The sequence below is a fragment of the Anomalospiza imberbis genome, chromosome 9 (genome assembly GCF_031753505.1).
Source record: "Anomalospiza imberbis isolate Cuckoo-Finch-1a 21T00152 chromosome 9, ASM3175350v1, whole genome shotgun sequence".
NCBI lineage: Eukaryota > Metazoa > Chordata > Aves > Passeriformes > Viduidae > Anomalospiza > Anomalospiza imberbis.
Genome location: NC_089689.1, coordinates 28,455,863 through 28,470,897, shown reverse-complemented (window position 1 = coordinate 28,470,897; position 15,035 = coordinate 28,455,863).

The window sequence follows — 15,035 nt, the reverse complement described above, 5'->3', positions numbered from 1 at the left end:
TTTGCCACCTGGCTTTGTTCCTAACCTCACATTTGAAAGAGGAATGGAGAAGAAAGTATCTGAGCCTGAGACGTGGTCAGCATGTAGGGTATATGAGTTAGTTACAGCCACAGTGCAAATAGGAAAATTGAGCAAATACGGTTTCTAAATGCTTTTGGTTTGAATAACTTATATCTCACTTTTGAGAACTTTTCTCTATAACCTTACTCATGTTTCACCAACAGCAAAATTCCATAAACCCCTTTGTGGGGCGTAGAACTTTTCATTTTAATAAACCTTCTCAAATTGATTTCTCCTGTGGGGCATTAGGCCAGGAGTGTGGGCAAAGCAAGGACACAAAAAGAAAGCAAACCAAGACAGGGGTCAGCCAGCCAGGCAGCTCACATGTGCTGCTGAGTTCTGTCCCATGCCACCAGCATGCAGTAGCTGCAAACAGATGTTGAATGCTACCTTAGAGATCCAAACAGGCTAGGGATCCTTGGATATGGAAGGAGAAAGTCGGGAAGCAAGCTATCTTTCCTTCACTCCTGTTTATCCTAGACTTCATTTAGCAAAATAAAAATCAAACAAAGCTACAGAGACAAAATACTTGCGTGGTTTTCCGAAGTCTGCTAATCTTAAAATTTTATCTTGGATAAAGGGAACTGTTTGTTCAGAATTCTGGCTTTTCACCCAACCACTTCACTGCCTCATTTGCTGACAATAAATAAGATTAAGAATAGATATTGTTTGCACTTTCCAGTTAGATGTGCCGAACCACACAGTTAAGGAGGGTGGGGTTCAATTCCAGAAGGCACTTCATTAAAAAAATGACATATAACCCCCACACACATTTGGCAACAACCTGCAAAGGGTTAATGAAGGACCTATTTGCCTCCCCCATCTGTGAAAAAATGCCAATCAAAAAACAGCTGCTATAAAAGGCTGCAGCCCAGCAGGAATAGGAGTAGTAGGTGGGGAGGTGTTGGAGAAGCAAGCTGTGGGAGGCAAGCCTGCCAAGGAAGGCTGGTGGAGCTGGGAGGGGTGGGAAGGCTTGGTCCCTTGCTTGTTCCATGCTGGCTTGGAAGCTGAAAGAGAAGGTGGATGTGGGGTCCCTGGCTTCCAGCTAGAAGACTGAACTTACAAGTCCCATATGTTTGGCCCGATGCTGGATGTATGACCTTCCAGGTTTTGGAGATTACTCATTTGGAAAACTGGGGTGGTCACTGGGTGAAGTTTCAGACTCAGTAGCTTCCCTTTTCTCTCCATCACCAGCTGTGCCAGAAAGCCAAAATATAAACAGAGAGTCTGAACTGAATGGGTGCTCCTGGAAAGGAAGCAGGATCATGGCCCTCATATGAACTTAGACTTCCTGTAAATCATCTTTCCACTGTTACGTTCCTTAGTTCTGCTGGTACAAATCTGTCCATAAGGGACTGAACCACTGTGGTGGTTGGTAAGTACAGGTATAATTGTGTGATTTCATTAAATTCAAAAAGCAGATCTAGGGGAAAAAAGGTCATTTAAATTAATATTAGCTCAAAAGTATGCACTGTACTTGGGAATGGAAAGGCTTAAGGGAGTTGGAAAATGCCTTCAGCAAAATAAGATGTGATAGAAACGGTGTGTCAGCTATCAAAGACATTTACTAGGAGCTGAAAATGGCAGTAGGAATACATTAATAAAATGAAAACAACAGCTAAAGGTGTTTGGTAGCTTATTTCCTTCATATTTGTTGAAGAGCAGGAAAGATGATATGAGAGAATAGGGAATATTCCCTGAACTTGCTCACGTCACTCTCCAGTGAACCTGGTGTGGACTTTGTCAGTGATCTGTTTCTCAAGTGCTTAATTGTGTACTCATTAGCTTTACCTGTAAAATAGAAAGAGCATGAGCCAAATGGCAGATCCCCAGATACATTCATCAGGAAACTTCACTTGTGTAATTACAATTAACCTTCCTGCATGTGACAGCAGTGGCCTGGGTATTGGAGCTGTCTGCTGATCCAGTAAAAACCAGGGAGCTCCCCTGCTTGTCTGAGGGATGAACCTGTTGAGATTGGAATGGGGAAAAGTCTCCTTGCTGCTTCTTGCTGTTGCCCAAAGTAATTTCCTACTGGGGCTTGTGCTTGCTATACTGAGGTAAGACTACTGGAAATATTATTGTTGGTATAGATTCTTTAATTTCATTTGTCCTGTATTATTTTGCTGTCTCCTCAGTATTGTGAAGTGAGTCTGCTGCCTTGGGTGGAGTCCTTGCCTGTGACAACCACCCCTCTGCCAGGTTTGTCTGAGGCACTTGGTGTCTCCAAGGCCTGTGCTCAGGATCATGGAGTACCTGCAGCCTTCCTTTGTTAGTCTGCCTCTGTGGAAAGAGAAACTTGCTGAAGGTTGTGATCCTGGAGGAAATGGACCACACTGGGCAGAGCAAGGATTTATTCTTGAAGAATGGTGATTTCAAGTTATAGGATGGAGTTAGGGTCCTTGATTCCTACTGAAGCCACGTTTCTCTCTGGTTTTCATGAAAAGGCGAGTTTAGAGTTTGCTGATGAAGATGCAGTAGCAGCTCTTGTAGGAGTATCTGCTGCTGGTATGCAAAGTCATCTCTGCTGTAGTGAGTTTCCTCTGAGCTCTCTTGTGTGTGGAGGCTTTCCCTGTCTCCTCTCCTCCCCGTCAGCTCAGCACACTGGAGTAGCCTCTCATGGGTCTGTGGTATTCACATTATTGAATACAGAGCATTAATGACATGTGTATTCTGTTAAAAATATGGCAAAGGCCATCAGCTGATCTTCCTGTGAAGACTGCAAGATATGTTAACAGTGATGGTGACTGACAAATTGCTTTCTCTGAACTCCTGCTTCCTTTCTCACCCTGTGATTTTGCCAGGTTACTCCAGGGACACCAAGCATGATATTTCCTCTGCTCTTTTCTGTATTCCATGCATATTTGCCCTGTATTTGTCCATAACTTTGTTTAACACCTTTCCCTGCTGAAGAGTTTGTTAGTAGTATAATAACCCACCCTAGATTTTGAACCCCACTCTTCATCAATTTCTGCTGTTCCATAATGTATGGAATGATAGTTGATTTAATCTAGTTAGTACTATTGAAGAAAGCTACTTTGTCTGCACCATGCGCCACTTAAAATAGAACACTGTGTCATGTTTAACAGTATTGGTGGTCCTTTGTGGAGCTTGATATACTACTCAGACATTTATCTGTGGTCTGAAGTTGAGAGTCTTGCATGTCCTGTAGCATGAGACTTGAGCTGTTGATATGTGTACTCCCATGAGTAGGCTAATTCCAGGATTCATGGGATGTTGGAGGTTTCCCTGATGGGAGGTCACTTAATACCAGTTTGCTCTGCAGGTTTTTAGATCTCAGGTTGTGCCCCATTTACAGCAGCTTTACACACTACCTGTGTGGGGATTATTTTCTGGCATTCACAAGACCTGGAAATGTAAGTGAAAGCTAGGACAAGTGTGACTATGAAAGCGGGGTGTGAATGTGTGATAGAAATAGTGCCTGTGACTTCAGAAATGCTGAGTTACTCCATCTGGGACCACCATGGTGTTGGCTTCCCATGAATGAGAGTCCCGAGGGTTATCGCTTGCTGCTGCCCCAGCAATTCTAGGAAGCTGCTCTAGAAAGTATCTTCATTATTGTGTTTGTCATGTCTGCACCTCCATCCCTTCAGCTGCTTGGGAAATATTCTTGGACAAGACATGCCTGACAGGTGGGGAAATATCAAGCGAAGCAAAGTGCTGGTCTCTTCCAAAGTCGGAAGTGTTACCACGTTGGCTGAGATTCCAAGGTTGCCATGTTAGCCATATAGAAAAATGGCGTGGAAAGGAAAGCTTGAGTGTGCTTGGGAGTTCTCACAGTCCTGTTTTTGTGTTATTTGTGTTTGCGACAGTATCAGCTTTTTCCACATAAATACCCGGAAGGCAAAATTTCCTTTTTTTTCTGCAAAAGCTCCAATAAACAATCGCTTGGTGCCTGCTCTGCAAACTGACCCTCTTCTTGAGATAGAAATGTGAGGGCTTTGCTTGTTGTCAATGAGCCTGTCATGGTTTTCAACATGTTACTTTGCAAGAAATTCGTTTCCAGTGATCAGCTTATAAACCTGCCATAAGGAAGTGTGTTTTCACACTAGTCTAGTGTACTTCTTGTTTTCAAACTCTCAGGGACGTAGAAATACACCAGATTTTTGGCAGCACATGGTTTAAAAATCAGCACCAACGTATCTATTGAACATCTCAAATGGGTAAAGGAAAGGGCAGGTTTCATCAGGGGTCAGTAAACAACGAACATCTGCCTTGCCAATCTTTTCTTTTACTACAGTTTTGTGCAGTCCCAAAAATCCTTCAGACATATGTTGAACAGAGTTTCAAAGCACCCAAGCCTCCTGCTTCTGCTGATATTTTGGCCAGTGCTTAACCCTATGTAGTTCAGTGAGGATTTTTTTTCTGATTGCAACTGAATCAGATTGGGCAGATTTGGAGTGAGTTTTGGGCTGGAAAACTGAGGCTTCTGATTCTTTTTCAGCAGGTTAGATGTAGAATGGGCAAAAGCTCTCTAATCCTCTTGTGCAGATACCCAGTAAAAACAGATGAGTGAAGTATGAACTGATGTTCTTCACTCCTCTTTGTCAGATCTTGGCATGTGACACTTAGCATAAATGTGCTTATTATAGCACATCCCTGCCCAGTGCAATCTGCCCCAATTGGCCATAATAAATAGTTCCACAATGGTCTCCAGCCAAGTAAGTGTTTGACCTACTAATGCATCTTACACTGTGCCTCGGAGCTCCGTGGTGCTGCGCAGCATAGGACACAGCAGTGCTCTCTGAAGGTCAAGTGAAGCTACAAGGAATGGCCATCTGGTGACCCCTTGCTTAAAGCATCATTCCCTGAACATGCAGCCAGTTGAATTGCCAGCAGATGCATTGAGTTCTGAGCCTGGGTGTTGTGATGGTGTGCAGGGAGAGAAGTGATCCCCACAAAGCCCTGCTCCAGCCCACAGGAGGCTTTACTGGGAGAATGACAACCAGCAGCACATAGCAGGTCAGCTCGTGGATCACCAGGAGGATCTTGCTCATGCTCTGCTCTGTCAAAGCATGAACAAACTGAAACGTGTGAGTCATCTTTGGGAAGAGTCACAAGAGAAGCAATTGCAACAGCCCAGTGTGGACATGCTTTGCTTTTGCTTTCTAAAACCTGACAGGCTGCCAGCTCCTGGCCCAAGTTCATTGGCAGAAAATAAAAGAGGCCAACAGCAGTATTGGAGCAACTGAGACTTAAGCACGGTCTCAAAAGCAGTTTTTGGTTGTCTGGAGGTGTGTACAATCCTTGCTAAATCTGCCTGAAATATTAAGTAGTGCAAACAGTGATGCTCATCCTGGGGAGAGCTGTCCACTAAGGACTGAGTAGAAATTCATTGCTCAATGTCCCGTTTAGTTTCATTAGATATTCTGTAACTTAAAACAGTAGTTTGACTATGTCTGCATCGGATGACTATGTCTGAAAGATAGCTCTCTGCATTAAATGATAGGAAAAAAGGAAATCACAAAAAAGCCCTAAAACCTGAAAAAAATATCTTAACTTCTAAGATCTGATTTAGGTGGGAGAGAATGTGGTGATACATTGCCTTTCATCCTGTACTCAGTAATTTGTCCAAAATACAGTAATTATATAACTACACTGTGCCGGTGATGTTTTTCACCTACTTTGCATGTTTTTAGGCAACTACATGTTGTAGTGTTGCAGGTTTATGCTTTTTAGACCTATGTGGTACTCTAAATGCTGCTGGAAAAACTACTTCCAATCCATGGCTTTGAAATAGAAAAAGAGTTAGAAATATTAGAGATGAAGTCATGTAGGATGGTTGATCAGTTGTTTTTGCAGAGGGAGGAAGATGCTGAGTAACTGAATTCTTTGATTATTTTTTCCCTATTTTGTATTATTTAATCACCCTTTGTGGCTCTGCTGGCAATAAGCTGTTGGTCAGATTTCCCCTTAAGATAGAACAAGTCTTAAAATTATTTAAGTCTGGTGAAAAAACCCCAAAACTATGTTTTCATTATTGTTTGAGAAGTATTTGCTTGCCTTTAACTTCTATCGCACGCACACTGAACTTTCATAAAGGAGTCTTTCTGATGTGTTGTGACTTATCTCCATACCAGTCACAGGTTTAAATTTACAGTAACTGAAAATGTCCACGAGATTTTTGCTTCTGCTTGCTTGCTGGCAGAATTTTGTCTTGAGCTAGAGAAAGAATCACATACCCTTTGAGTAGGGAATCAATGAAATTATTCAGCTAATGACTCAATAAAAAATGCAAAGAATTTCACTGATTGATAACCTGAGATTTGCTGACCTTACCAGAAAATAAAATAGCATTTCTTACTCATGTATCCCGGTCCAAAATAGTTCTCTCCCAACAATAGCTGGTCATATCTGAAATAGAGTAGAAAATGCTGTCTTGCATGAAAGCAAGTGTAGTGTGCTTAAAATGAGTCCAAGCTCCTTGAATCCTCTTAAGACTCAGTACTACATGAACAGGGATTCCATACCTGAGTAAGACCCAAGATGGCAAAATGTGGAATTTTCTTTCACAATAAAGGGATCTCCTTCTTTTTCTTTTTTCCTCCTAATTTCTTTTTCAGATGCCATCATGCAGCAGTGAAAACACAGCCACTGCAGGTTCCAGGTTCCCATCCTCTGGTGTTGATTTCCCCTTGATGTCTGCCTGCAGAATTAGAAACTTTGTGATGCATTTTTATGAACTCTGGTACCCTGATCAGTGACCAGAAGTGTGGGAGACCATTTTCTCATGCATGTGAAGCAGGAAGCTTTTCCTCCTTGGCTAATTGCAGTGCAAAGACAAGATAGGCACACAGACCAATAGCACAATGTTGTTACCTGGTCTGCAATACCAAGATTCATTTGAATTTCATGTCAGCAGAAAGCCAGACATTTATTTGGGAACAGCCACTTACTCCTGGGGATGTTGGGGGGTACCACTGCCCTTGAGTTGTGGGACATGACCAAAACATCTTTATTGTGGATGACCCCACAGGGGTGTGATGGTGCTGAGCCGAATGATCCTGTCACAGATGTCTTGCTCCATTCCAAGGCTCTGTTCCTACCAATTGCAGGGAACCAATTTTTACTCACAGAGCCCAACATTTCAGTATCTACTATATAATTCTTGTGGTACTGTAGTGAGACAGGCTTGTATTAATACCACCTCATCTTGGAAGCCTTCAAAGCCTGTCAGTACGCCTGATAGTGTTTGGCACTTAGATATGACAGTGAATGGTAATTTGCAAGTGCCTCAAATGGACAGAAAATAGTTTTCATTATTTTTACATGATTAAGAGTAGTGTCAAGCACCCTGTAAGAGCTCAGCTCTTCCTCAGGCGGTGGTGCTCCCTAACAGGTGGCTGTGAGTGGTACAGCCTGTCCCATCCTTGGTGCGGGTCCTGAGAGGTTGGGGTCAGTTCCTGGGCTCAGCACTGACCTTCTGGGTGACCTTGGGTGGAGGAAGCAGCTTGTTTATTGCCTTTTGCAAAACTGAGAGTTACAGATGGAAATGCTGTATAGAGGGATGGCATGACTGTTGTGTTGATGGGTGTTGGGGAAACATGGGTTGCAAAAGAACAAGTGGGTGTAATGAAGGAGGAAGAAGAGCAGGAAAGTGGCGGAGAAGGTAAGAATTTGCTCTTCTCTGCTGCAGTGGGACCTGGGTGAGGATTCTGTGTACCAAAGAACTTATGCCCTTGGCACCAGGACTTCTGAAATCAGTCAGTCTCCTCTCGTGTTGGCTTTTGCTGCTTCTCTCTGCAGACCAAATGATGTACTCTGCCTTTGAAGAAGCTGTAATTACAGAAGAGCCTGGCAGCACTTTTCTGTGCTGGTAATGGATATATCAGCACTTCCACAAACTCCCTTGTGAGGGATTTACAGCTCTGCCATTAATATTAGCCACACACTGGATGTATAAGCTGCTTTTTAAAAGTATTAAAAAATAGTTTTAAAACAGCGTAGCAAATTTTAGTAGGCCTTGTCCAGAAACAAACTTGCACTGATTTGATAAAGAGTGATTTTTAACTTAACTGGGTTAGAGTATTTCTTATTTGTATGTAATTGCTCATATCTGGCTTGAGGATGACTTATTTCAGCCTATGCTGACAATAAACCAGAGTTTATGCAGAAATTGTGTAAGGATTCCCCCTTCATGCAGAGCATCTCCTCTGCTGAAGAAGTCTGGTATATAATGGGATAAATAAAACAAGCTTCTGATCATACAGGTGAGGGGCAGGACACAAAACCAGTAGGGATTTAGACAAAATGGTTAGAAGATCATTTTGAGGAACTAAAATGCTACTGACTGTGTGCAGCCACAGCCCCAAACTGAAGAGAAAAGAAATACTGAGGCTCCAGCTATGTTATTGCTATCCCAGTGTTAAAAGTGAAAGGAAATACCAGAATCTCATTTCAATTTAACACACAACAGCACAAACATCCTTTTATCCTCTCCCATCTTCTTTATTTCATTGGGTAGGCATCAGACAACATTTGTCTTCTATTTCTCTGAGTTAAAAAATTACATGCACGCTTAATGGAATAAACAAAAGCTTTGAATGTCAGAGGTAAAGCTGAAGGCTTTTTCTGGTGGATGATCTTCAGTATCAGGAATTCATGGTTCAAAAGGCACTTTCCTCTGGTAATGCAGTCTGAGGCAGTGTTAATATGTATGGCTTTTCCCATTCTGGGAAAATACTTCTGGCAGGAGGAAGGGGGACAGGAGGAAGGAGAAGGACACTCCTTTGGTGGGGAGATTTTCCTACAAGTGAGGAATAAGAAACAATACAGGAGGCCTTGTACTGTCATCAAAGCAAGACACTTAAAAAATCAGGTCAGATCCTGGGATGTCCATAGGATGGTGGAGCCTGGGCCCTTGGGCACGTTCCCAGTCCCATTTTTTAGTTCCTATGCTTTGTAATCCCTTTGGCTAGTGATGGCTTTCACATAGAAGCCTTTCTGCACAAAAACTGATCCTTCTCTGCTTCTGTAGTGCACAGTGCAACGGGTTCCGGTGGTGACTGCTCAGCACTAATATTAATATTTATTGCTACTGCTATCACTTAAAAAATTGATTAGAAAATGGAGAAGCACATTCTGAGAGATCCTAACAGGGCCTCTTGATCAGCTCTTAATCAAGACAACTTGATTTGTGGCTGATTTTTTTTTCCCCTTCTGTTTTTAGCATCTGAAGACAGTCTAAGTTGGGAGCTTAAGAAAGCATTCAGCTTTTGTCTGTCTAGGAATATTTTTTTGTGGGACGTGCATTTATGGTGGAAACTGGAGTGCAGGAATCCACATTTAACAATATTTTAGCCTTTGAAGGTGCATTTTTTTCCTTGAATGTAAGATTTTTCTTCATTTAGGACGAAAAAATACTGAATTATTTTGTCGGTATGGTGAATGTCCTTAAGAATTCTTGTATCCTCCATGAGCTATAGCTGTAGCCTTTCCCCTCCCAAAAAGCTCCTCTTGGTGATAAGCAATGGTGCTGATGAACAGCTGGAGGAGAGTTCTGTTTTTCTCTTTAATGCAGCACAAACATAGCAATGAAAATGAAATGCCACTTAAACACAGATTTTGTGGAAGTGGCTTGATGCTGCTACTTCCGAATTTCACAGCAGTGCTGCTCACACAACCATTACAATAAACATTGGTGGGTTTCTAAGTGCTGTAAGATGCAATAATGCTACATCTATGTTAGTCAGTACTGGTGAGCCAGTAACTTGCTGAAGAGTGTAACTAAATAGCAGAAATAATTGCATGTGTGTCCCTGAATGTGGTCTGAAGGGCTAGAGAGGAGCAACTGAAAAGGTGGAGAGGTGGAGGATGTCTTGAACCCTTGTGATATTGCTCCAACAATCTGATTACAGCAGCCTTCACGGGAAGATGTCAATTTGGCCAGCATGAAGGAGCCAGAGCAGAGCAAGATTTCAGAATGAGAAGCTTCTATGAATTTTGTGTGGAGCTTGTGCTCTGTGTGTGGAAAACCTTTCCATGCCAATGAAGATAATCCCGGTGCTTCAGCTTCACCCTGTAAGGCAAAGCGATGGAGGTCCCCATGGAGACTGGGACTGCAGGGACTGCTTGGTTGAGTTCACACAACTTAATATACAGGAGGATGTTTCTCAAAATTCAATCAGTTTAGTTATGACTGAAAAACATGGCAGACTTGTTAGACACTCAGCCCATTTCATATTTAATATTTTCAGAATTAATAACTGATTCAGCTTGGGACATGATGAATGTCCATGTCAAAGCCTAAGCATATCTGGCTTTTGTTCCAGCATATTCCAGAGACAAAACATTCTTTTATGACTCTACTAGTCTATGCATTTTTTAAAACAGAATAAAAAGTCTTGGCAGAAATCCAGTCACCAGAATGATATTCATTCCAGGAATATTCTGAAGACCACTGCTTGCTGTTCATCCTCCTGGTATTTGTCAGTTGCTTGTTCTTTTCACAATTGAGACATCCTTTCTTTTTTTTTTTTTAATTTAAAAATTATGTGTGATTTCAATTTCCTCTAGTAAGAAGAAATATAGTCTAATGAGAAAACCTATTTATTTATCTGTATTTATTCACAAGCCATCACAGACATTTAAATCTTCACAAAGCAAGGAGGCTGTAAAGGCAGAGTGTGATAATATATTTTGATCTTTATCCCTTACAAAATACTCAATTGCTACCATTACTGGCATTTCTCTAAAGAAAAAATTAATTTTCTGGAGAGTTCCAGAAAAAGTGAAAGACCACATTTTTCCAGTATAAGTGGTTGCTTACATATCCTGCCTATGCTTGGAGGTGTAACACCAAGTATTAGAGCAGCTGCAGCATAAAGCACCCTGAAATGTCTCAGAAACAACTTCAAAGGTAGAATGTGCACTAGAGAACACTAGGTATATTTAGCAGAATTTGAAGAACCTGTCCTGTGGCAAAGGAGGAGTCAAAACCATTCAATCTTCTTTGAAGATACTATGATTTACAAAAATAAATCCATAGTCACTTTGAGTCATTAAATTAATGATATTTGAATAACAATGCTTGGAAAAAGAGAATTGGGTTCCTAATAAAATCAGCACTCCTTGAAGTTGGTTCAATTATTGATTTCTGGATTGTGGCATTTGCAATAACTCAGAAATATTGAGATGTTTTAAAGCAGCCTTTTCATTTTCATACAGAGATTGCAGAGGTGCTTGTTCAGCAGAACAAGAGAGAATGAACTCTGCATCTAAATATATACATAAATGACTAGGCTTTTAGTTTTTCCATCAAAACTGTTGCTTCAGTCCCCTTCCTTTTACCAGAAAATGTATTTTAACTTATGATTTCATAAGGACAAAAATATATTGATGGTCATCAGTGCTTGGAACACCTTCCTATAAGAAAGAAACTTTAATATTAATGTCGTCATATGTAAACTGGCAGGGATCAAACACTAGCAAGACTTTGCTAAAGGAACCCCTCCAAGGTATCAGCTTGTAAAGTTTTTAATTATTTTAGGGCCAAAAGGGTCGATATGACCATCTATGCCTGCTTTGTGGGTCATGGAAATGTAGCCATTCCTTTTGGATTTAGGCCCAAAGACCATGTCTGTCTGACATTTCAGTGCTCTCATTCCCTTCAAGTGATTTTTCGTCTCATAAAAAAGAATAACTTTTTGCTTCAGGAGTCCTGCACGAGCTTAAAATTATGTCCAGTCCAAAGACAGCTCTGATTTTGTAATCAATGCATTCAAATGGGAAAAAAAATGAAAGTACAGCAACTAATTTTGACCTTTGAACAGTATATGTAGAAAAATGATAATAGGTTTTTCTCATAATTTTTAGGCTTCAGATCTTCAAAAGTATTTTCTTTCATTTTAGCTTACTAAAAGGTAGAGTACAGATAGTGGATGAAGATAGAGAAATTTTGTGACACAGTTTATGGAGGAGGATCTGACTAGATGCACAAATGATCCCTCCTGGCCTTCAGACTGCTGAATTACTTCATGCATGCTAACCAGAGTTTACAGTAAATCCATGCAGTGGAAACTAACAACATAATGAAACAGGCTGGAACACTTTGCTGTATTGCTTTTTATTTTTCCACTTGTAAAGAACAAAATGTCATCTCGAACTATGTAATGAGATAGCACATTACAAATCATCTTACCTATGCTCTTCTAAGACAACTTTGGAGAAAAAAAAGGCAGATATTCCTGTAATGGCTGCTGCATTTGTAATAATTAAGAGCTAAGGTATGTGATTGGGGTGGTACTGGTTCACTTCTGTGCAAAAATGATGGGCTCCCATTCCAACTCCTACCTATTGCTCACTGGCAAGCTAAAACAAATAACACTGCATGCTAAATATAAGTGGCTAGATCCTACTGTGGATCCATCTGCAAACATACCACGTGCCAGTTGCTCTAGGTAGGCTATCTTGGCATAGACATCTGTTTACAGGGAAAGCCTTTTTTTTTTTTTTTTTTTTCTACTCTAATTGTTTCCATGTATTTCAGACTTGGGTTTCTCCCATTTCATGGACATGAGAGCAATTAGCCAAGAACTTACAAGCTCAGCAGAGTTAGGGGAGTAGTTTATAAACAAATCAAGGTTGCTCACAAGGCATGTTTTCTCAGATCCGGTGAAATGGTAAATACAGCCATCTCCCAATTAGTCTGACCAGTAAGGGGGAGATGGGATAAACCTGGATAAAGAAAACACAAATACTCCAAAACACATGGAAATGAATCAATAAGATTGAATGATAAAAGCACAAAATGCAAAAGGTTCATGATGCTTTTGGCTTACATTCCTGGGTGCTAACGAGCTCCTGAGCTGGGAAGTCTGCACAATGTGCTGCTCTATACCTTAGCCCAAGTCTACCACATGTGGTATAAACATTTCCCTGGCTCCTCAGCCCTAAGAAATCCCTTTCCTTGGTGAGTATGCTGTGTTCATGCACAGGGCTGTGAGCAAGAGCAGTGCTGCTCCTGAGTCATGTGGCTTGGCCTCTGTACCAGCATCACCAGGAGCCCTCGTTGTGGGGCAGGGTGGGTCCAAGCCCCTCTGCTGACACCTCATCCTTCACCTGCTGCACAGGCACCCCGGCCCATGGGGGCACAGCTCACCCCAGGCAAGGCTTTCCTGGGATCACAGCAAATATTCTTCTATCTGCCCTCTGTATTAGTCTTGCTCTCCCATACTTCTTTAATTAAATAGCTTCTGTCTGCTATTCCAATGTTATCTACTTGCTAATACTTAAACTGACATTTTCATACAGTTCTCTAAATGCACTGCATCAGAATTCAGCGTGGCTTACGACAATGGGCTTTTCTGAGCTCTGAGAAAAATGTGGTGGAAAGAGTCTTACAAAAAGTTAACTTGTAAAGAGTAACATTACCCCGACATTATGTGGTGTCTTAAAAGCTGCTGACCTGTGGCCATGCAGTGTGGTGGTAAATTGAAGTATACTAAATAATAAAACCATAGTTTTTGTGCATATGTATAGCAAAAAGAAAAAAAAAAAAAAAAGAAAACCCAACCAAGAAATTAACTTCAAGGAGTTGCTGCTGTATAGATTAATTACTCTGCAGCAATTCCTTTCAAACTAAGGATTTATTAGTACTGCATATTTGGAACCTGTAAATACTGTTAATTATTCCTGGACACTTATATATCCATTCCAAGTTACTACACATTTTGTTCCTTTGGTACAATGTGTATTCTCATCCAGAATTGGTACACTTAAGTATATTTAGTTTTTCAGAATGGACCCTAAAGAGCTAAAGCCATCTGTTTTGAATGGGCAATGACATCCCAAGGTATTTTTTCAAACCCCAAGGTTTTATTGTGGATGGTATTTTCTCTTTGTGCTGCTAATGGATACCAGTTGGCTGAGTGCTGATGGGAGCAATAGTGGAGGTTTATATGTAGCACACAGCTGTAAACAACCAGGATCTTTGTGGTTCCCAAGTCCTTATGCATGAGTCCCTGTGGCATTTGGCCAAGGGTTGGACTTAGTGATTTTGGAGGTCTTTTCCCACCTGTCTACACTGCAGGGCTCCTGTCTAGCATCCTCCTGTGAACAGCACCAGTGGTGGTGCAGGTAGCTCCACTGGGCTCCCAGAAAGTGCATCTTGTGAGAAAGGTTTGGAGAATGAGTCCTTGAATATGCAACAGGAAAATGTCCCTGTTTACCTGCTCCCTTGGTAAAGTGAAGTTTTCTGCACTGATGCTGAAAGTTTTCAGAATCAAGCCTTTGTTTGTTCTGTCACTGCCAAATCTGGGGAGGATGCGGCTGATGTACATCCACTTTGTAAATGTCTGTGGAGTTGTTTTTTTAAGCAGATCCAGGTACACATAGAGTAGTCATCTCCTTAGTACCAAGCCTCTGCAGCACTCTAGCCCTATACTTTAGTCACTACTGACAGGTAGAGGGCAAATTTGCATAATGAACTGTTTAAATATTCAGTTTTATCAAGGCTTCAAGGCACTATTTGTCCTCCGCATCTTCAATAGCTAGTGACCCTATCTAAATCAACATCATTTGTCAAATCAAATTAGGTTTGTTGTTAATTTCAGACAGTGATGTTCATCTTTTTGATGCTTTCAAACAACTCTGAGGTAAATCCCTGTGACATAATGCTGCTTAGATATGCTAAATGAGTCACTTGTTCAATGCTGCAATTGTCAGAAAAATATGAAACTTAGCTCTAAGGTAAATATTGTTGGGTCACTTGAAATGTATGCAAATTTGACATTTCTCTGCTGATTAGCATATCTACACATCAAAGTTTTCTATATATCACATCAGATATTTTTGATTCAGGAGAGTTAAGGTCAGTGGCACTTGGCATACTCTTTACTTTGCATCAGACAAGATGAGAAATGAAAATCTTCTCAGGGAAACTTTCCAGCTCAAACCTTACTTTGCTGAAATAAGAACATTGCAGAGGAGCAGGGGAAAATAGCACAGGTTCCTGG